Source organism: Stomoxys calcitrans, chromosome 4 (genome assembly GCF_963082655.1).
Source record: "Stomoxys calcitrans chromosome 4, idStoCalc2.1, whole genome shotgun sequence".
Taxonomy (NCBI): Eukaryota; Metazoa; Arthropoda; class Insecta; order Diptera; family Muscidae; genus Stomoxys; species Stomoxys calcitrans.
Genome location: NC_081555.1, coordinates 141,099,413 through 141,121,231, shown reverse-complemented (window position 1 = coordinate 141,121,231; position 21,819 = coordinate 141,099,413). Strand labels below are relative to the sequence as shown.

Below are 21,819 nucleotides of genomic sequence, written 5' to 3'. Positions count from 1 at the left end.
ATTTTGGAAATAAGTTATTGGGACCCACCACACCGCCCCATGCCTTAAAAACCCCCAAATCGTACGAATTTACCGACCATGGCAATATGGAGCTTAAATGAATGGTATGTCAGAGTAGAACACGCATCTGATATTTTTTCAGGGTCAAGACTCACTCTAAATACCCCGACTATGGCAATATGGGAGTAGAGCACGAATCTGATATCAATATTCGTAACCAAATGTGTAGGCGCCGCCTCACTACCATGACACCCACCTAATCGAACGTATTTTATGGTCTCGACATTTTGAGGCTCTAACAAAATCGTCCTCTAGCACGATGCTGATTATTTCAGGATCCTTTAATTAGACTCCCTTCAAACCGGCCAAATTTGACTACTATGGCACAAACTCCCCCTGAACCAATGACAGTTAGGGCTCTACTAAAAGGAATTTGAGAGTAGACCACGATGCTGATGTTTTTTCAGGGCCAATACGTAGGTGACCGCCCTCCCTTCAAACCGGCCAAATTTTACTACTATGGCACAAACTCCCCCTGAACCAATGGTAATTGGAGCTCAAATAAAAGGAATTTGAGAGTAGACCACGATGCTGATGTTTTTTCAGGGCCAATACGTAGGTGACCGCCCCACAATACATACCCCTCAAACTAGACATATTTGTGGACTATGGTAAAAAGAGGCTCAAATCTGATGTCTTTTCTAGGACCAAGTGTTTCAGGGACGCCTCACCTCATAAACTCCCCCTAAACCAAACATATGTACCGACTATAGCAATATGCAGCCCAAATGTGATTTTTGGGAGTTGAGTATGAATCTGATATCCACTTTCGGGGTAAAAGATTTGGCTACTCCAATCCACCACTAAAACCAAGAGAATGAAGGAGATCTAAAATCCAAACTTTAATGGGCGGACCCTCCCCTTACCCTATTTTATAAAGACCAAATCTCAAAGTTGTGGGGACGGATTAAGCAAAAAAACTGAAATTCAATATCCTAATTAAGGATGGGATATCTAGGGGTGGCCGCCCCACCTCCAGAGCCCGCCAAATGGAAATATAGACCAATAATGACAATATGGGGCTCAAATGAAAGATATTTGAGACTAGAGCACGAATCTGCTATTTGGAGGTCCGCCTCACCCCCAAAAATACACCCATACCGGACATGTTTACCGACCATAGCAATATAAGGCAACTGTGGCGCAGAGGTTAACAGGTCTGTCTATGACGCCAAACGCCTGGGTTCAAATCCCGGCGTGAATGTCAACACAATTTTCAGAGGTGGTTATCGACTTAAAATTTCTTCATCCAGTGGTGTCGCACTGAGGCACGCCGTTCGGACTCGGCTATAAAAAGGAGGCCTTTTATCCTTGAGCTTAAAACTTTGAATCGGACAGCACTCATTAATATGTTAGAAGTTGAAATGTTCAGGGGCAAATTTGCAAAGAAGTCGCAGCGGAGGGGGCATTTTCCAGCTAGTTTACCATAAATATCTAATTTTCGGAAAATTTACTATAAATAGCAATTTTTTTTACAAAGAAATTTATAACAGCAACTTTTTTCTCTTAGGCTAACGGGGAAATGGTGTAAATCGTGCAGTGACCGAGTTGGCGTGCCTTCCATGCCATGAATACGACAATAATTTGCTATGTTTAATTTTCGCCTCAAAAATATGTTCGCATAAATTTTCTTCATTTTCATGATGCTGCCCCACGATATTTCTGGCTAGTCAGTTTATAAGTTTGGGTGGGAAATACTGCCGTTGGCGGTGTTGTTAGTGGCAGTTTTGTGGCATTCAAGAATATTTAACCCGATGGCGGCGGTGGCAGCAGACATCGCCTAATGCCTAACGATAGGCAGGCAGCATTGAAGCTGCATGCACGAATGTTCGCTCTAATTTACAAACGGTCAACTGCTACTAAATTTAGAAAGTTTGTTTAGGGAAATGTTTGCCTTTAGATACACAAACACTTTGTTAGCAGCTTAGAACCCTTTTAGAAGAATTTTAAATATTCTCGCGTTGATGTTTGATTGCATTGTTAATATTCTTAATTGGAATTGTTTACAACATTTTTATTTAGCATCGGTAGTGTACAGACTCATAGGGTGAAACATGGACATGAACAGTTCGCCTGGGGTTTTGGAGGGTAAGAGTGGGGGAATATCAAGCAATTTTCAATTTGTGGTAAATGGATTCGAAAAAACGAAAAGATTTGAATGGGAGGGGTGGAGATGATATGGGAAATGATTGAAGAATTATTACAAATTCAAGGAGTTTCTTTTAGAGATCTTACTGAAAATTTAAATTCTTTATTTTTATGGATAGTTTTGAAAAAATGGCTCTGGCTCTTCTGGATTTCCTTTCCACTGCAAAAAAAAACTCCCAACATTGAGCTCGTCTTGAAAGAGAAACAACGAAAATTGTAAAAATAAAATGATCTTCGCCCTAACAGGTAAAAAAAACTTGAAAATGAAAATTCAGCAGAGTCCGGCCGGTATTCGAACCTGGGCACACGGAGCAACAGCGAGAGCCATTGCTATTGTCTAGCGTTCGAAGCCGTCAATGCAACTTCCAAAAGATGCACAGAATCATGTGTATACCATGGGAGTTATGTAATTGTGTAGGCAAAAAATATGCCATTACCCAAACACATGCATTGGGAAAAGGAACAGCCAGCAGATAGGGTTGTCGAGCGTGGGTTATGTGATATTTATATCATAGAGGCGTTTTTGCGATAAACCTTATATATAACAAGTAAAATCGTGCTAAATTCGGCCGGGGCGAATCTTACCCTCCACCATGGATCGCATTTGTCAAGTTCTTTAGAAAAACACCAATCATAGAAAAACACGACCTGCAAAATTTTAGATTAAAAGTCAAACTGGGAGATCGGTTTATATGGCAGCTATATCAGGTTAAATACTGATTTAGACCATACTTGGAACAGTTGTTGGAAGTCATACCACAACGACATATGCAAAATTTCAAACATATTGGATAAGAATTGCGCCCTCTAGAGGCTCAAGAAGTCTAATCGGGAGATCGGTTGATATGGCGGCTACATCTGAATATGGACAGATTTAGACAATACTTGACACAGTTGTTGAAAGTCAAAAAAAACACTTCATTCAAATTTCAGCCAAATCGGATAAGAATTGTGCCCTCTAGAAGCCCAAGAAGTCTAATCGGGAGATCGGTTTATATGGCGGCTATATCCGGTTATGGACCTATTTGAACCATACTTAGAACAGTTGTTGAAAATCATAACAAAACACCTCATGCCAAATTTCTGCAAAATCGGATAAGAATTGCGCCCTCCAGAAGCTCTAGAAGTCAAGACCCAAGATCGGCTTACATGGCAACTATATCAGGTTATAGACCGATGTGAACCATTCTTAGCACAGCTGTTGGAATTCATAACGAAACAAGGCATGCATAATTTCAGCCAAATCGGACAGGAATTGCGCCCTCAGAGGCTCAAGAAGTCTAACCAGGATATCGGTTTATATTGGGGCTTTTTCAGGTTATAGACCGATTTAGACCATAGTTGGCACAGTTGGGAGTCATACCAGGAAATTTTAAGCAGAATTTCAGTCAAATTGGATAAGAATTGCGCCCTCTAGAAGCACAAGAAGTCAAGACCCAAGATCGGTTTATATGAAAGCTATAACAAAACACAGACCAATATGGCCATTTGCCCAAGATCGGTTTATATTTTTTGTATTGTATTCATTCTTTATTTTATTTTATTAAACGTTATAAAAATATATAATACTATATGTTTTATTTATTATCTATAAAGAATATTCAGCATGGTTTTTCTTAAACCGTCTGCTGGAAAATTGAGTTTAAAAATTTACGTTAAAATTAATAATTAAATTCATTTATCAATAAATCTCTGTATTTAAGGGCTTCTCTAAGGTAATTATATAAAGTAGACCAGGACATATCTTCACCTCCATCTAACTGAAAGATAACCTCATTTTCATCAAGAAAAGTTTTGTTAAAAAATTTTAGTCTGTAATTGGAAAATATTGGGCATCTGCCCACGAAGTGACATACTGATTCCTCTTCTCCCATATTACAAATAGAGCATATACGACTAATGTTATTTCGGTAGATAGATCCGTTTAAAGGCAAAATATCTCCTCTGGCTCGTATAATGCATGATATTTGACTTAGTTTAAAACTGTTGTTGCAGTATATTGGTCCTACTTCATAATTAAGGTATTTGTAGATTCTGTGAGCACTCTCACGGGCTTTGGTCATGTGATCCCTTAGGCTACGCATTTTTATTCCTTCAATAAGTTGATAGCATGCATTATTCCATGTTTCCTTGCTTTCGCCAATATCAGCACTTTGGATTTGGTATTTTGATAGCATTAATTTTAAATCATTGTACCAAGAAATATTTCTTTCTATAACTTTCAGAGAAAGTTTATTTGGCAATCGATGCCCTTGCATTTCAAATATCACTTTTTGCAAGTACTTTAAGTGCATTGAATAAGTGTACACATATCCTTCCTCGTAGCTTGTTTCCAAAGCCAATAAGTAATTGGGCGTATTTTCTGGTAGCTTCAGTATACGTTTAATAAAATATCTGTATAATTTTTCCACGTCCTCAAAATAAGCATTTCCCCATATTTGTGAACCATAACTCTGGATCGCTCTACAAACTGACAGAAACATTTTCCACTTAGCAGTTAGTGAAATATTCGGTTTTCCTGTGAAATCCTTCCATGTTACATTCAGACAAATTTTGGATGCATTATTTTTATTCTCAATATGTTTAGCGAAAGAAAGCTTTGGTGTCAAAGTTATGCCAAGGTACTGATATTCATTTACAACCCTCAGACTTTCTCCCTTATATTTCCATGTTTCAACGTCAGCAATTCTCCCTCCTTTTCTGAATACCATCACTTCTGACTTGTCTTTGTTTACTTCCATTCCCCAGAGATCACAATACTCTGCCAGATTGTTTATCATTTTTTGTAGTATATCTTTATCATCTGATATTAAAACAATATCATCTGCATACATCAAAAGACGGACATTCAAATTGTCTATGTATAGACCACCTCCTAAAGCATCGTGCAGATCATTTAAATAAAGGGCAAAGAGTAAGGGCGATAGCAGGCAACCTTGTTTCACTCCACATTTTGTTTCAAAATATCCAGACAACTCCTTACCGTTCCATATCGTTGATTTTGTATTCTTATATACTTTAGCAATAAAATCCACAATTTTTGATGAGAGCCCTATTGTGTGCATTTTGTATATAAGTTGCTGTCTTGGAACCCTGTCGAACGCTGCTTTGAAGTCGACAAAAAATGAGTAAACTTTTTTTCTTTCAGCAAGCTTTAGATTTATAATTGACACTAGGTTAAAAACATTGTCAATTGTCGAATATCCTTTTCTAAAACCAGCTTGAAACTCATTTAACACCTGCAGTCTATTCGTCCACTCAGTTATTCTGTTATTTATCATGCCCAACAAAAGCTTTGCTATGCAGTTCATAAAACTTATTCCTCTATAATTTCCGACTGCATTAATATCACCTTTTTTATGTATGGGGAATATAACGCTGGTGCGGAAAGTATCGAAGTCTTGGCTACCATTGAAAATTTTTGTATAAGTTTGACATAAAGCTGAGAGAAAGTCATCCGTAGCGTTGATAAAAAACTCGTATGGAATACCGTCTTCACCTGGGGCCTTCCTTTCCTTTAACTTACTCAGCTGCTCCCTTATTTCTTCTAAAGTAAAGTCACTGTCTAGAAGAACTTCCTCCAAAAGTGGTGGGGCAAAGTAGATAGGTTTCGAGTTATCAGTAGGGTTGAGTAGAATTTCAAAATAATTCTTTAATGTTTCGGCAGTTATTTCGCATCCAATCGGATTTTCATGTTGTCTAATTTCCTTTGCTAATGCCCACCATGTTTTACTATCGCTAACCGTGTCCAATCTTCTGGTTAGATTTATATTGTACTCGCATTGTTTTCGCTTACAAATGAGATGATATTCCTTTCTTTGCACACTATAGGCTTTTCTGTCTTGTATCAGATCTGTAGATCTATATATATTTAGCAACCTCATAGATTTCTCTCTTGCCCGAAAACATTCAGTGTCGAACCATTTGTTTTTGTACTCTACTTTCCTGCTTATTGTACTTTTAGGGTAAGAGCTTGAAATGAGGCTTATAAAATCTGCTAAACATGCGTAGTCGGATAATACAGTGGTTACATTTGCATTTAGTTTTTGCTGATAAGTTGCTTTATTGGTATTTTTCCAGTATAATCTCGGCAATTGGTGCAATTTTTCAGTGTCTGACTTTAAATCGTTATTACATTCCAATTTTAATGTTATGGGCCAGTGATCCGACCACACTTGATTTTCAACATTAAAGTTACTAACATTCGCAACCATGTCATGTGAGACTGCACACAAATCAATAACCGAACTGCCGTTTTGGTTTGCGAAGGTGAAATTTCCTTCTGCATCCCCTGTGATTCTTCCATTAAGAATTATTAGCCCGTTATTGTTGCAAAACTCAACATACTTTCTTCCGCATGAGTTTACAGTTTTATCCTTCGATCTCCTTATTTTGCTGCATGCGATGAATTCTTCTACTGACTCTTCCCAAATTTGCTGTTCTTCTCCAATTCTGGCATTGTGGTCGCCTATAACAATTTTTGGCAAATTTGACATTTCCACAGCCTCTTTTAAACTCCCGAAGTCTTGCATCCAGTTTGCTCCTCTTAGATACACAGGAACTATTTCAAAAGTCATCTGATTTAGCCGACATTGTATAATATCTATACCTCCAATTTGAATCAACTTATGTCTGAATCCGACAGATTGTAAATCTTTTCTTATGCCACAAACGTGCCCACCTATTGCTCTTCCCCTATTACTGATTCTAGTAGCGGCTTTCCAATACAACAAATAATTTTTAAATCTACTTTCATATTTACTTTTTTGACTCTCTTCGACATGTGTCTCTAGCAGGATAAATACATGAAAATCCTCTAAATATTTAAAAAAATCGTGGTGAAGATATTTTCCTCCCAGCCCATGTACATTATATGATACTAAATTCAAAATAAATTTCTTGTTTTCAATTGGCTTTCTATCTATGGTGCTATTCGTTTTACATTTATCATAGTCTATTAGTTTTTTGAATTATATTTACTCCATAAGTTATTATAATCTAAGAGTATATTTTGAGCTACAACACCATATTCCTCTGCAAGGACTTCCTTGCCTTTTCGTTGACCACACATCAGCTCATCATTTCCCGTCCAGAAGAAGATCTTTCCACCAACTACTAGTTGGTCTCCACGAATTCCAATTTTCTTGCTCTTGTCAACTTGCAGAATTTCCTTCTTCAGCTGCATCATAATCTTTTTCCTTTCTAGCCGAATTCCGCACAAATCTCTTTCCACAAATATTGTGGATCCAGCAAGGTGCTTCGTGTTTTTGAATATATCGGCTATCATTTTTCCAGATTTAAGCTCTATCAGAACCGTCATTTTGTCATTGGCCTGTTTCAATTTTTTGACATATTCTATCTCCACATCCATGTTAATTTTTAATTTATTCCTGAAAAAATCTTTTACCGCTCCGTATAGAGAACTTTTGAGTGGTAACCCTCTCACGATGATATTTCTCCTTCTTGATTGTACATCAAGTCTCTCTAATTTTCGTTCATTGGCATCATTGATTTCTTTCAAGAGTTTAATTTCCGCCTTCATTGTTTTATTTTCCTCCGATAAACGTGTGACCTCCTCCTTTACTCCCTCAATGTTATTTTTTATTTCCATAATGTCAGATTTGGTTGGTAAGTTAGCAATTTTTTTATCTAGTAACATTGACATCGTATCGTTCATTAATTTCATTAAGGCTGCTGTGGACATATTTCCTACCGTAGCAATTTCCGGAGATGTTTCTGCGAGTTTACGCTTTGCTTTTTGTTCATCGACTCCCACTGTGCCAGTAGGAGTATTTTTACTATGAGCAGGGGACTCCCACATATTTGTTATTGTCTTGTGGTTGGTAAACTGTTCAAGACTCGACAAACTAGATTTAAGGTATATTTTTAGGCGCTTCCGTATGCTTCTTCTTTGTATCCAATCATCGGTGATAACACCCTACTAATGTTTTTTGAACTGATACGGCAGCTATATCCACTTTACCATTATTTGGCAGAAAGAAATAACAGCTGTGACTGCTACACCTGATTGTTGATACTCCTTTTACAATTGAGTGATTTGTTTTGTGTTTAGCTTTCCAGTTAAATTGTGCATAATTTAGAGTTTTTAAAATGAATTTTCTTCAAAAAACTCCAATCAACTGATCGAGTCACTGACCTGAGATGAATCGCAGTCAGCAAAGCCCAATACTCGTCACAGTTTAAGATGAAATAAGGACGACTTCCACTGGTAAGCCAAGCAGTTTCTGGAGCTCGATAAAAAACACGTCTTCTCCCGGCAAAAATACTCAATAAGTATGGAAGCTATAACAAAACTCGGACCGATATGGCCCATTTACAATTTCAACCGACCTACACTAATAAGAACGCTTCGAAAGATAACGTGCTTTCGACAGACGGAGGGACGGAGGAACAGACGGACGGAAGGACAGACGGACGGAGGGACAGACGGACGAAGAGACAGACGGACGAAGGGACAGACGGACGAACGGACAGACGGACTAAGGGACAGACGGACGAAGGGACAGACGGACGAAGGGACAGACGGACGAAGGGACAGACGGACGAAGGGACAGACGGACGAAGGGACTGAAGGACGAAGGGACAGACGGACGAAGGGATAGACGGACGAAGGGACAGACGGACGGACATGGCTAGATCTACTTAAAGTGACATAACGATCATGAATATATATACGTTATGGGGTCTTAGACGCATATTTGGAGGTGTTACAAAAAGAATGTCAAAATTAGTATACCCCTATCCTATGGTGGTGGGTATAAAAATTTACAAAAGTTTTTGAAAAAAAAAAATTTGAAATTGTTCTACCCACCATAGAATGGGAGTATCCTAATCTAGTCATTCCGTTTGTAGCACCTCGAAATTTTGATCTGCGACCCCACAAAGTATATATATATATATATATTCTGGATCGTTTCGACATTCTGAGTCGAACTAGCCATGTCCGTCCGTCTGTCGAAATCACGATAGAAGCCGAATGCGTTAAGCTAAGCTTGAAATTTTGCACAGATACTTTTTATTGATGTAGGTCGTTGGGAATTGCAAATGGGCCGTATCGGTTCAGATTTGAATATAGCCTTCATATAAACCGATCCCCTGATTTGAATTTTTGAGCTCTTAGAAGCCTCATCTTTCATCCGATTTCGCTGAAATTTGGAACAAAGACTTGGATTAAGACTTGAAATTTTGCACAGATACTTTTTGTTGATGTAGGTCGTTGGGAATTGCAAATTGGCCGTATCGGTTCATATGAGATATAGCCCTCATATAAAACGATCCCCTGATTTGAATTTTTGAGCTCCCAGAGGTCTCAACTTTCATCCGATTTCGCTGAAAGACTTGGGGTATGACTTTCAACATCCATGCCAAGTATGATCCGAATCGGTCTATAAACAGTTGTAGCCGCCATATGAACCAAACCTCGGAATTGAACTCTTGAGCCCTCAGAAGCCTCAACTTTCATCCTATTTCGCTGAAATTCGGAATAAAGACATGATCTATGACTTTCAACAAAAATGTCAAGTATGCTCCGAATCGGTCTATAAACAGGTGTAGCCGCCATATGAATCAAACCTCGGAATTGAACTCTTGAGCCCTCAGAAGCTTCAACTTTCATCCTATTTTGCTGAAATTCGGAATAAAGACTTGGGTTATGACTTTCAACAAACATGTCAAGTATGCTCCGAATCGGTCTGTAAACAGATATAGCCCCCATATAAACCGATCCCCTGATTTGACTTCTTGAGCCCTTGGAAGCATCAATTTTCATCCGATTTGGCTGAAATTTGGAACAAAGACTTGGGTTATGACTTTCAACAAACATGTCAAGTATGCTCCGAATCGGTCTGTAAACAGATATAGCCCCCATATAAACTGATCCCCGGAAATGACTTCTTGAGCCCCCAGAAACCCAATTTTCATCTGAATTGGCTGAAATTTGGAACAAAGACTTGAGCTGTGACTTCCAACACCCATGCCAAGTATGATGCGAATCGGTCTATAAACAGGTATAGCCACCATATAAACTGATCTCCGGATATGACTCCTTGAGCCGCTAGAACCCCAAATTTTCATTCGAATTGGCTAAAATTTGGAACTAAGACTGTAGTTATGACTTCCAACAAGCATGTCAAGTATGCTCCTAAATGGTCTGTACACAGATATAGCCCCCATATAAAACTATCCCCTGATTTGACTTCTTGAGCCTTTGGAAGCCTCAAGTTTCCTCCGATTTGGCTGAAATTTGGAACAAAGACTTGAGCTGTGACTTCCAACACCCATGCCAAGTATGATGCGAATTGGTCTATAAACAGGTATAGCCACCATATGAACTGATCCCCGGATATGACTCCTTGAGCCGCTAGAACCCCAAATTTTCATTCGAATTGGCTAAAATTTGGAACAAAGACTGTACTTATGACTTCCAACAAGCATGTCAAGTATGCTCCTAAATGGTCTGTAAACAGAAATAGCCCCCATATAAACCGATCGCTGAATTTGACTTCTTGAGCCCTTAGAAGTCTCAATTTTCATCCGATTTGGCTGAAATTTCAAACAAAGACTTGAGCTATGACTTCCAACATCAATGCCAAGTATGATGCGAATTGATCTATAAACAGGTATAGCCCCCATATAAACTGATCCCCGGATTTGACTTCTTGAGCCCTTAGAAGTCAAAATTTTCATCCGATTTTGAACAAAGACTTGAGCTATGACTTCCAACATCCATGCCAAGTATGATCCGAATCGGTCTATAAACAGATATAGCCCCCATACAAACCGATCCCCGTATATGACTTCTTCAGCTCTTAGAAGCCTGCATTTTTACCTGATTTGGCTGCAATTTGGGCCAAAAACCTATCCTATGACTTACAACATCAGTGCCCAGTCTTTTTCGAATCGGGCAATATGGTGATATTGGCCCTCCTAAGTGCCAATATCCCGATAAGACTTATTGAGACCAAAATCATTCAAATACAAACTCAGCTAATAAGGTACATATTTAGCGGAAGCCATGGTGGTGGGTACCCAAGATCCGGCCCGGCCATAAAATTTTGACAAAATATTTTTTAAAAAATAAAATTTTAACAAAATTTTCTTACAAAGAAAACATTTTGACAAAATTGTCTAATTTTTGTTTCCCTTGATAATTTATCTTGCATGCAAAATGAACTTTCTCCTTGTTTTCTTTAAATGTCTGCTCTCCCTTTGTTTCCTTACAATTTTCCTTTCTTTCCTTATTTTTATAATACAATACAAAGCACTTGAGTCACCATCATCATGTTAAATAGTCTGTATATCTGTGACAAATACACTCTGTCTGCCCTCTTATCCATGCGTCGGTTCTTACGTTCATCGTTCTAATGTTGCAGCTAAGGCAATAAAATTTGCATTACGCTTTCTAGTATTACACATATACATATTTCATTTCTGCTTGAGTTCTTGGCATAGCACAGCGCAGTCTTAGTCTTTGTACAGAGACTGTCTTAGTTTAGCCTTCAAGTTATAGATAATTGTTGTTGTTGTTGTTGTTGTTGTTGTTATTATTATTATTTGACATTCGCATAAATGTGGGCAGCAGTAGTAGTAATGTGTCATTTGTTGTTTGTATGCAGCAACGCGTAGGCATCTCTTGCAAGACTAATTTACTTGGTGAAGAGATAGAGAGAGACAGATATGAGTGGAGAGAGAGACAGAGAGAGAGAGAGAGGGTGCAAGAGTAGGTTTATTATTTTAAAGCGACATTGGCACTACAAATGTAATCAATTTCAATTTCCTTCTTACTGCGGCGACTGACCGTTATTGTCAAAGGACAAATGCAACAGGATGAAGAAGATACGCCTTGAAACTATAAACACATCAAATGAACAATTGCAGAAAACACTTTGAAGTGGAAGCCTTCAGAATGGCAATAGCAAATTGATTTCCTATTGCAAATAAGAAATTTAAAATGAATGGATTGCTGGAAAACGGAATTACTTGGAGCAGCATACAGGCTGGAACTTTGAGCTCCGATTTGTGTGGTATTCGTCGTTATCACGAGAAGCTTAGCTTAAAGCTACCAGGCACGTCCAAAAATTGCGACATGCAAACTCCGGACTCTTTATAGAGAAGATACATTATACGCACTCGCAGATGTATTGGAAAAGTACAAGCAGATATTACAGACCTACAGGAAGTGTGATGGAATGGGGAAAGTGTCACAGCCAGTGTTGCCGTTTTTGGTAGGTTTTTTGTTTTCTTGGTAGGTCGGTAGGCTGACCTTAGTTTTTGGTTGGATTTCCAACACAAAAATACAAAGTTATTTACTGAAACAAGTAAGTGCGTGCTATGTTTGGCCAGGCTTATATACCCTCCACCATGGATCACATTTCTCAAGTTTTTTTGCCCGGAGCCCGGTTCTTTAGAGCTATGTCCGGTTATAAACCGATTTGGGCCATACTTGCCTTGGATGTTAAAGACAATGGAAGATTCCATTGTGCAAAACCAAATCGGAGAAGAATTGCGCTCTAGAGGGACTTAAAAAGTAAAATGGGGAGATCGGTTTACATGGGAGATATATCAGGTTATGGACCTATACAGACTATATTCGGCAAATATATTAGAGGACATAGAAGAAGTCACTGGGCAAAATTTCAGCTAAATCGGATACGAATTACGCCCTCTTGAGGCTCAAGGTTTGGCTATATAGTAAAATCGGGAGATCATATTTAGGCATAGCTTCCATATAAACCGATTTCGTATCTTGACTTTTGTGTTTCAAAATCTTGGTTTAAATTTTCTGTCTGGCAAAACTCGTAGGTATTTTGCGCTTTCAGTAAATGGAACATGATTTGCTTCCAAGGACACAGGTGCCACGTGGGCAACGTGTATTTGCTGCTGAAAAGAACAACTTCTGTTTAGGCAATTTTTGTCAGACCATGATGACGTACGAACTCTACAACAACCAATCCTATGGCAGCCGGTTGTACGTACCAGATTGACCCGATGAAGTCCTTTATCGGCAAGGACTGCTGCCTCAGTATACAATACCCTGCTACAACAACAAAAACAAAGTACAACTCTTAAGTTAAAATCATCATATTAGCTCCACAAAAATATGTCAAATACATAACACTGAGGTCAAATTTTCTAAATAAGAAATTTTCTATGAAAATAATTTTTTTACGAAAATGTACCTTCAACGGTAACGGCATCAACAAATTTAAAATAATTTTTTCGTAGTTTTCTCAATTTAAATTCTCAAAGTATAATAAATGTGGTTAAAACTTTTATGAATTGTTTGCTATTTTTAAAAATACAAGAATTAAAATCGAAATATAATAAATTTTAATTTTCACATTTTTGACCTAAAATATTTCCCCATGGGAGCTTTTTAACCAAATCCACCTTCTCATAACCACAGCATTTATATGTGTTTTTAATACACCTGCTACTAATATCAGATAGCTTCCAAGTGTATAAAAGCCAAAAACCAGTGAAAGACCACAAACAGATTAGGTTTGTTATTTTGACATGGGTGGCGTATTAAAAAGATTAACAAATATCACGTATACGTTTAGTGGTCTGCCTTACGAAATGAATTAAATATTACTCATGCGAGCCATGGAACGGACACATTGTTTTTTCTGGAATAGAATAGCTATAACAAAGAAAATCATGGACTGCAACTACATAAAGAAGTCCTTAGCATTAAATAGTGATAAAATACTGTAAAAAAATTTGGATAATATTTTCTATAGAAAAAAATGTTGACAAATTTTTCTATAGAAAAAAATTTTGACAAAATTTTCTATAGAAATAAAATTTTGATAAAATGATATATAGAAATAAAATTTTGACAAAATTTTCTATAGAAATAAAATTTTGACAAAATTTTCTATAGAAATAAAATTTTGACAAAATTTTCTATAGAAATAAAATTTTGACAAAATTTTCTATAGACATAAAATTTTGACAAAATTTTGACAAAATTTTCTATAGAAATAAAATTTTGACAAAATTTTCTATACAAATAAAACATTGACAAAATTTTCTATAGAAAAAAATGTTGATAAAATTTTCTATAGAAAAAAATTTTGATAAAATTTTCAACAGAAATAAAATTTTGACAAAATTTTCAACAGAAATAAAATTTTGACAAAATTTTCTATAGAAATAAAATTTTGACAAAATTTTCTATAGAAATAAAATTTTGACAAAATTTTCTATAGAAATAAAATTTCCTATAGATATGAAATTTTCATAAAATTTCCTATAGATATGAAATTTTCATAAAATTTTCTATAAAAATAAAATTTTCACAAATTTTCTTTAAAAATAAAATTTGGCATAATTTCCTATAAAAATAAAATTTGGAGAAATTTTCTATAGAAATAAAATTTTGACAAAATTTTCTATAGAAATAAAATTTTGACAAAATTTTCTATAGAAATAAAATTTTGACAAAATTTTCTATAGAAATAAAATTTTGACAAAATTTTCTATAGAAATAAAATTTTGACAAAAAATTTTCTATAGAAATAAAATTTTGACAAAATTTTCTGTAGAAATTAAATTTTTACAAAACTTGGCTTTCCTTTTCCATTTGCATCTCCGATCTTGGAGCTCGTCTCGAAAGAGAAACAAACACAGATTGTAAAGTATAATTATCTTCACCCTAAAAGGCAAAAAACTTGAAAAATGAAAAATTCGGCAGAGCCCGACCGGGATTCGAACCTGGGCACACGGAACAACAGCGAGAGCCATTGCCGTTGTCTTAGCGTTCGAAGCCATCAGTACAACTTCCAACAGATGCACAAAATCATGTGTAGTACGGAAGAAATGTAATTTGCCGCAGAAAGAATGTCTGTCATTACACAAAAATACATGCATTGGGAAAAAGTACAGCTAATAGACAGGGTTGTCGAGCGTGGTTAATGTGGTAATTGCGTAAATGCGTTTTCGCTATTAGTACGATTCAAATATAACATACCAACGCACGGCCCTTGAAGCCATCACACCTAATATGGTTGAAAAGTCTTATAAACAAAGACGAAACGCGTCCCATAGTGGTTGGTGTGTGTTGCTATTTTTGGCTTTCCTTTTCCATTTGCATCTCCGATCATTGTAAATTATGTAGGTTGGCCCGGAAGGAAACATAGACTATATAATTTTCTGATATCGGAAGGAGGGCGGACCTTCCCCCTTACCCCAAAAGTACTAACCAAAAATAAAAGTTTACCGGTCAGCAGTCAATATGGGAGTTTAATGAAAGGAATTCAGGAGTAGAGTACGAATTTCATACTAAAAATTGAGTCCAAGTAAAGGGGGGGCAGCCCCAACCCCAAAACCCCCTAAAAGATTTTTTGGAGCTTTATAATTTGTTGATATCAGAAGGGGGCGGACGCTGAAAGGTATTAAAGAGTGGAATACGAATATGGTGTTAGAAATTGGGTCCAAGTACCCAGAAAGTCGCCCTAACCCCACAACTCCTCCAAGCAGACAAATTGAACGTTATAATCAATATGGGGCTCAAATGAACTATATTCGGGAGTAGATAACGAATATGGCATTAAAAATCAGATCGATGTATAAAGGGTCACCCCACCCCCCAAAAACACCCCAAATGGCCATATTAGCCAATTACGACTACATGGGACTCGGTTTGTTTGTTTGTTTCGTATAGACTCAAAAACAGCTGCACCGATTTTCTCGAAATTTTCACAGATTGTGTGGGTTGGTCTGGAAAGAAACATATGCTATATAATATTTCGATATCGAAAGGGGTCGCCAAAAACACCACCCAAAATCAAAAGTGGACCGATCGGAACAATATGGGTATCAGATGAAAGGTATTGTAGAGTAGAATACGAATACAAATATGGGCTTAAAATTTGAGTCTAGGTACTCAGGGGGTCACCCAACCTCAAAACTTCCCCCAACAGACATATTGGACGTTAATATCAATATGGGACTCAAATATAGGGTATTCGGGGGTAGATTGCGCATATGGCAAAAATTTAAGTCCGTGTGATGGGAGGTGTGCTTCCACACCCAAAAAACCCCAAATGGATTTCATGACTATATGGGACTCAAATGAAAGCAATTAGGGAGTAGATTAAGAAAATGACATTAAAATTTTTGCTAAGGGTATTAAGGAGGCGCTTAACCTCCTTAAAACACCTCAAATAGGTTACTAGCCCCTTAAATACGTTATTTGACCTTTCATGACAATATGGGACTCATATGAAAAGTATTTGAGAGTAGAAAAGGTCTCCAGTTTTGGGGCCAAGTGTTATTTCCCAAGCATATGAATATGGGGCTAAAATGAAAGGTTTTTGAGGGTAAAGGCGAATTTGATACCGATTTGTTGGATATAGTGTCGGAGTGCCAGACCCAGCCCCAAAACGCCCCCCAATCCGTAAGTATTTATCGACCATGACAACTTTGGGCTTTAATGAAAAGTATTTGGAAGTACAGCACGAATTAGACTTCCATATGTGGGCGGAATGTCTGAGGTATTATCCCATCCCCAAAAAGCACTCTTCTGCCGTAATTATGGGAGAAATGAAATATAGGGCAGAAAAGAAACAGAACCTTTTTACCGACTATGGCAATCCCAAGGCAGCCGGTTGTACGTACCGGATTGACCCGATGAAGTCCTTCATCGGCAAGGGCTGACGCCTCAGTGTACATCACACTGCTACAACAACAACAACAACCGACTATGGTTATATGGGGCTCATGAAAATTTTTTTGAGAGTATACCACCTTAATCCCAAAATACACCCCAAACTGGACATATTTTTTACCCACTACAATATAGGAGTCCAAAGAAAGGTAAAACGGAGTACAACAAACATTTTCCCATAAACATTTCATTTAAGAACAGGGGCCAACTTCTCACACGTCAATGAGTTCTGTACGATTCAATTTTATGCTCAATGACCTCCCAATGGCGTCCCGCAGTGTGGCACCTCTATGGGAAGACATGACTTCTATGATTGGCACAAATGTCGGCAACATTAGGAGGGCATAACCAGCAATGTTCTCGCTAGTATTTGAACCCATGAGTTTACTATCAAAGGCAGACTTGCTTAAGTCTGCTCTTCAATGACACGAATTCGATATCCATCTTAAAATTCTTACAAAACAGGACTTATACATCGACCATTGCAATATGGAGCTCAAATAACAGGTATAAGAGCGTTAAAAAAGGCGACGAGGAGCGGGTCCGTTCGGTTAGTTTTCTATACAAATAACATTTTGACAAAAGTTTCTATAAAAATAAAATTTTTATAGAACTTCTTTAGCAACTTTTTTAAACTGCTCTTTTTAAAAATCTTTTTTCTCAGTGTTAACCATCTATAGAGTAGACGCATACAGAGAAAAGTGAAACATTTCAAACTTACCTTTATAAATAATATAAATCAAGAAGGAAATGATGTATGAAGAAAAAGTAGAAATAAAATCCAACAGCAGCAATCGTAGCAGCAGCAGCAACAGCAGTTGTGGCAGGTTCGTGATGGCGGTAACGACCAAATGATTCTTTTGTTATTGTTGTTATTTTAATATTAAATCTAAATTTGTTAAATGATGTCGATTTTAAGGGATGTAGATGCAGCAAAGACCAAATATACGGTAGCCCAGATTGGTTTGAATTGTGGTATAGCGGAAAAGAATCAAAAGAAAGGAAAAACATAAATTAAACTTTGTACTTCTTATGAGATGTCTGCACGCATGTTATTTTAGGTTAGTATGTAGGTTACAGGGGTATTTGTGGTGTGAATGTGAAGGATGGCAAGGGCATAGTTTTAGATATTTCATTAAAGACTGATTGTAGTGTAAATAAATAATATTGAGATGAAGAGGCTTCATCCCAATATTTGAAGTTGAACAAATATTGGGATGAATAAGTTGAAGTTGTATTAATTTGAAGTTAAATAAGTAAAAAGGCTACCATAGCGCAGAGGTTAGCATGCCCGCCTATGACGCTGAACGCCTGCGTTCGAATCCTGGCGAGACCATCAGAAAAAATCCCCCCCTTCTTATGCTGGAACCTTATGTGAGGTACTTTGCCGTGTAAAACTTCTCTCCAAAGAGGTGTCTCACTGCGGCACGCCGTTCGGACTTGGCTATAAAAAGTAGGCCCCATATCATTGAGCTTAAATTTGAATCGTACTGCACTCATTGATATGTGAGAAGTTTGCCCCTATTCCTTAGTGGAATGTTCATGGGAAAAACTTGCATTTACAAGTATTTAAAAAGGCTTTAAGTTCGGCAGGGCCGATACCCACCACCTCGGGTATATATGCTAACCACCTTTCGTCATTATCTGATGAGAAATTCATAATTTATGAACCCATAGCAGCTACATCGAAATATGGTCCGATTTGGACCAAACTCGGCTCGGGTCTAATAAATACAATTCACTGTTCAACTTTGTAAAACAGAATTTTGGTCTTTATGTATTAAAGCGCGTTTTTATACCCACCACCGTAGGATAGGGGGTATATTCATTTAGTCATTCCGTTTGCAACACATCGAAATATCAATTTCCGACCCTACAAAGTATGTATTGGGTTGCCCAAAAAGTAATTGCGGATTTTTCATATAGTCGGCGTTGACAAATTTTTTCACAGCTTGTGACTCTGTAATTACATTCTTTCTTCTGTCAGTTATCAGCCGTTACTTTTAGCTTGCTTTAGAAAAAAAGTGTAAAAAAAGTATATTTGATTAAAGTTTATTCTAAGTCTTATTAAAAATGCATTTACTTTCTTTTAAAAAATCCGCAATTACTTTTTGGGCAACCCAATATATTTCGGATTGTCGTAAAATTCTAAGACGATTAAACGATGTCCGTGTGTCTGTCTTTCTGTCCGTCTATCCATCCGCCTGTTGTAATCACTCTAGAGCCTTCAAAAATTGAGATATTGAGCTGAAATTTGTCACAGACACTTCTTATTGATGCATGCTAGTTCTTGAACGGGCCAAATCGGACAATATTTGGATATAGCTGCTATATAGACCGATTTTCCGATAAAGGGTCTAATGCCCATAAAACCTTTTTTTTCATCCGATTTTGCTGAAATTTGAAACAGGGAGTAGTTTAAGGCTTCCCGATAACTGACACAAACATGGTTTAGATCGAACTATATTTAGATATAGCTACCATATAGACCGATCTCCCGATAAAGGGTCTGAAGGCAATTAACGCTTTATTTATTACCCGATTTCGCTGAAATTTGAAACAGTGAGTAGGTCAAGACCTTCCAACATCCGACCTAAATATGGTTCTGATCAGACTATAATTAGGTATAGCTTCCATATAGACCGATCTGCCGATAAGGGGACTGAAGCCCATAAAAGCTTTATTTATTTTCCGATTTCGTTAAAATTTGAAACAGTGAATTTTTCTGAACCTCACGATATCCGAATATAGATCGGTTTATAATTGGATATATCTGCCAAAAAGAACAATATTTTGTTTTACAAAATTTAATAGCGACATATATATTAGACCACTTAACGTCCGTGCCGAATTTGCGTGCTTAAGTTATCCAATTTTCATCGAATTGTGACGAAATGGGGTTTACATATATACCCGAGGTGGTAAGCCGATTACTGGCTTAGGTGTATGTCCATAGTGGCTAGGGCGGATTAATATCTGCACCAAATATTCAAATATAGACCGAACTAGGCCAGCCATATATAGCACGGATGTAGAAAAGTGTAACATTGGTCACTATGCCAAATTTCAGCGAAATCGGATAATAAGTGCGCCTTTTATGGGCTCAAGACCTTAAATCGGTCTCTATGGCAGTTATATCCAATATAGACCAATGGGGGCCATATTGAACGCGTATGTCGCAGGCCTAACACAGATCACTGTACAATATATCAGCAAAATCGGGTAATCAATGCTTATAGGCCCAAGGAGTAAAATCGGGAGATCAGTATATGTGGCAGCTATGTCCCAATGTAAACCGATCGGAAACCATATAGGGCGCGAATGTCGGGAAGCATAACATAGCTCACAGTGTGAGCGAAATCGTGTTATAAGTGCGCCTTTTATGAGCAAAAGGCCATAAATCGGGAGATCGGGCTATATGGCAGCTATATCGAAATATAGAAATATCTAGCCCAAATATATTGGAGAGCCTAACACAGCTCACTATGCCGAATTTCAGCGAAATCGGGAAAACCCCCAAGAAGGACAGGAAAACACTTACCATCTCTTCGTCGACTACAAAGCCGCTTTCTACAACCCATGTCTGAGTTTCGAGTCCCTGCACAACTGATGAAATTCTGCAGCATGGAGCTTGCTGCGACACTTTGTTCAGTAAAACGAGGTTTCAGACAAGGAGAAAGCTTATCGCGTGATATCTTTAATCTACTGCTGAGGAAGATTATACAAGTTGCAGATGTGATTAGATTGGAGGACACCGCAGAGGTAAGAATTAATGTCTGGGTTCCATCCTGGCTTGAATATCAAATACATTTTCAGAGATGGCGATCCTTTTACTAATGCTTGGAACATTTGTGAGCTATCCTGCCCCGGCACGGGATAGCTGTGAGCGCCACACAGGGTGGAACATTGAGGTCCAAACCTTATGGAGTTAATTGCTGTTGTGTTCAAGCTTAGCTGCAAGCTACCGGGCGCGTCCACAGGGTGCGAATAGTGGAATGCTCCAAATGGAGCCTACTGCAACGGCAGTCGCGGACAATCAGCGGTCTTGAGCGAAGAGTCTCAGTGAGAGGCCGGACGGCACCGGCTCTTGCACAAACACTGAGTGCCTGTGATACTTGATATGACATGGCGGGTTATTGGCGCCTATTAATAACCAATACCATCGCTGTTCCCGCGGGGATCGGTCCTTTGGACCGGAACGAGTTTGGTCACCTTCAGGAGAGTGACGAGGATCGCTATTTCCACATGAAAATGTGGAAATAGCGTTGGGGCCATGTTGGGGCCATCGTAGCGCAAAGGTTATGGCTCAATTCCGTTCCAGCAGATGCAGCAGCCTGTACTGCTACAGAACTGGGATTGATGCCAACGTGTGGAATATGTGTCCCGAGTGTGAGCTGGGACCACTTTTTTGAAGTAAGTACAATAAATTAAGGGTGGGAGCAGCTCATACCATCGCGATATAATCGAAGTGACGATAGGAGACCTGGAAGGAAGGAAAGAGGTTTCCGGTCGAATACCTGAGACGACACATGAAGAGTGCGAGGTACTGCTGCCAGCGGCACAGTCTTGGATTGACGGAACCCAGGTATTGCCGTCTAAAAGATCATGTTACACGGATGGATCAAAGCTAGGAGACAGAGTGGGCCTGGGGGTCTACATTGAGAACCCAGGGATCTACATTGAGAACCCAGGGATCTACGTTTAGAACCCATGGGTCTACCTTGAGAACGCAGGGGTCTACATTGAGAACCCAGGGACTGAGATCTGTTTTAGACTGCCTGCCTACTGTTCTGCTGGCGGAGATCCGGGCGATCACGGAATGCGTGAGGTAGTATGGTACTAACGCGAGAACGTCGAGTGTGAACATATTTACGGTTAGTAAAATGGCCATGAGGGCAATAAGAACCAGGAGGGTAAGG

The 21,819-nt window shown here is 38.2% G+C and overlaps 1 protein-coding gene across 1 annotated transcript in view; it reads right to left on the bottom strand.

Annotated features, from left to right (window-relative positions):
- The window catches only part of LOC106095648 (uncharacterized), a 504,791-nt gene extending 487,028 nt beyond the window's left edge, over window positions 1–17,763 (bottom strand). The window contains exon 1 of the mRNA XM_059366619.1: window positions 17,622–17,763. The gene's annotated coding sequence lies outside the window, so the exon portion shown is untranslated. The remainder of the gene's footprint in view (window positions 1–17,621) is intronic.
- Between the last annotated feature and the right edge of the window lie 4,056 nt (window positions 17,764–21,819).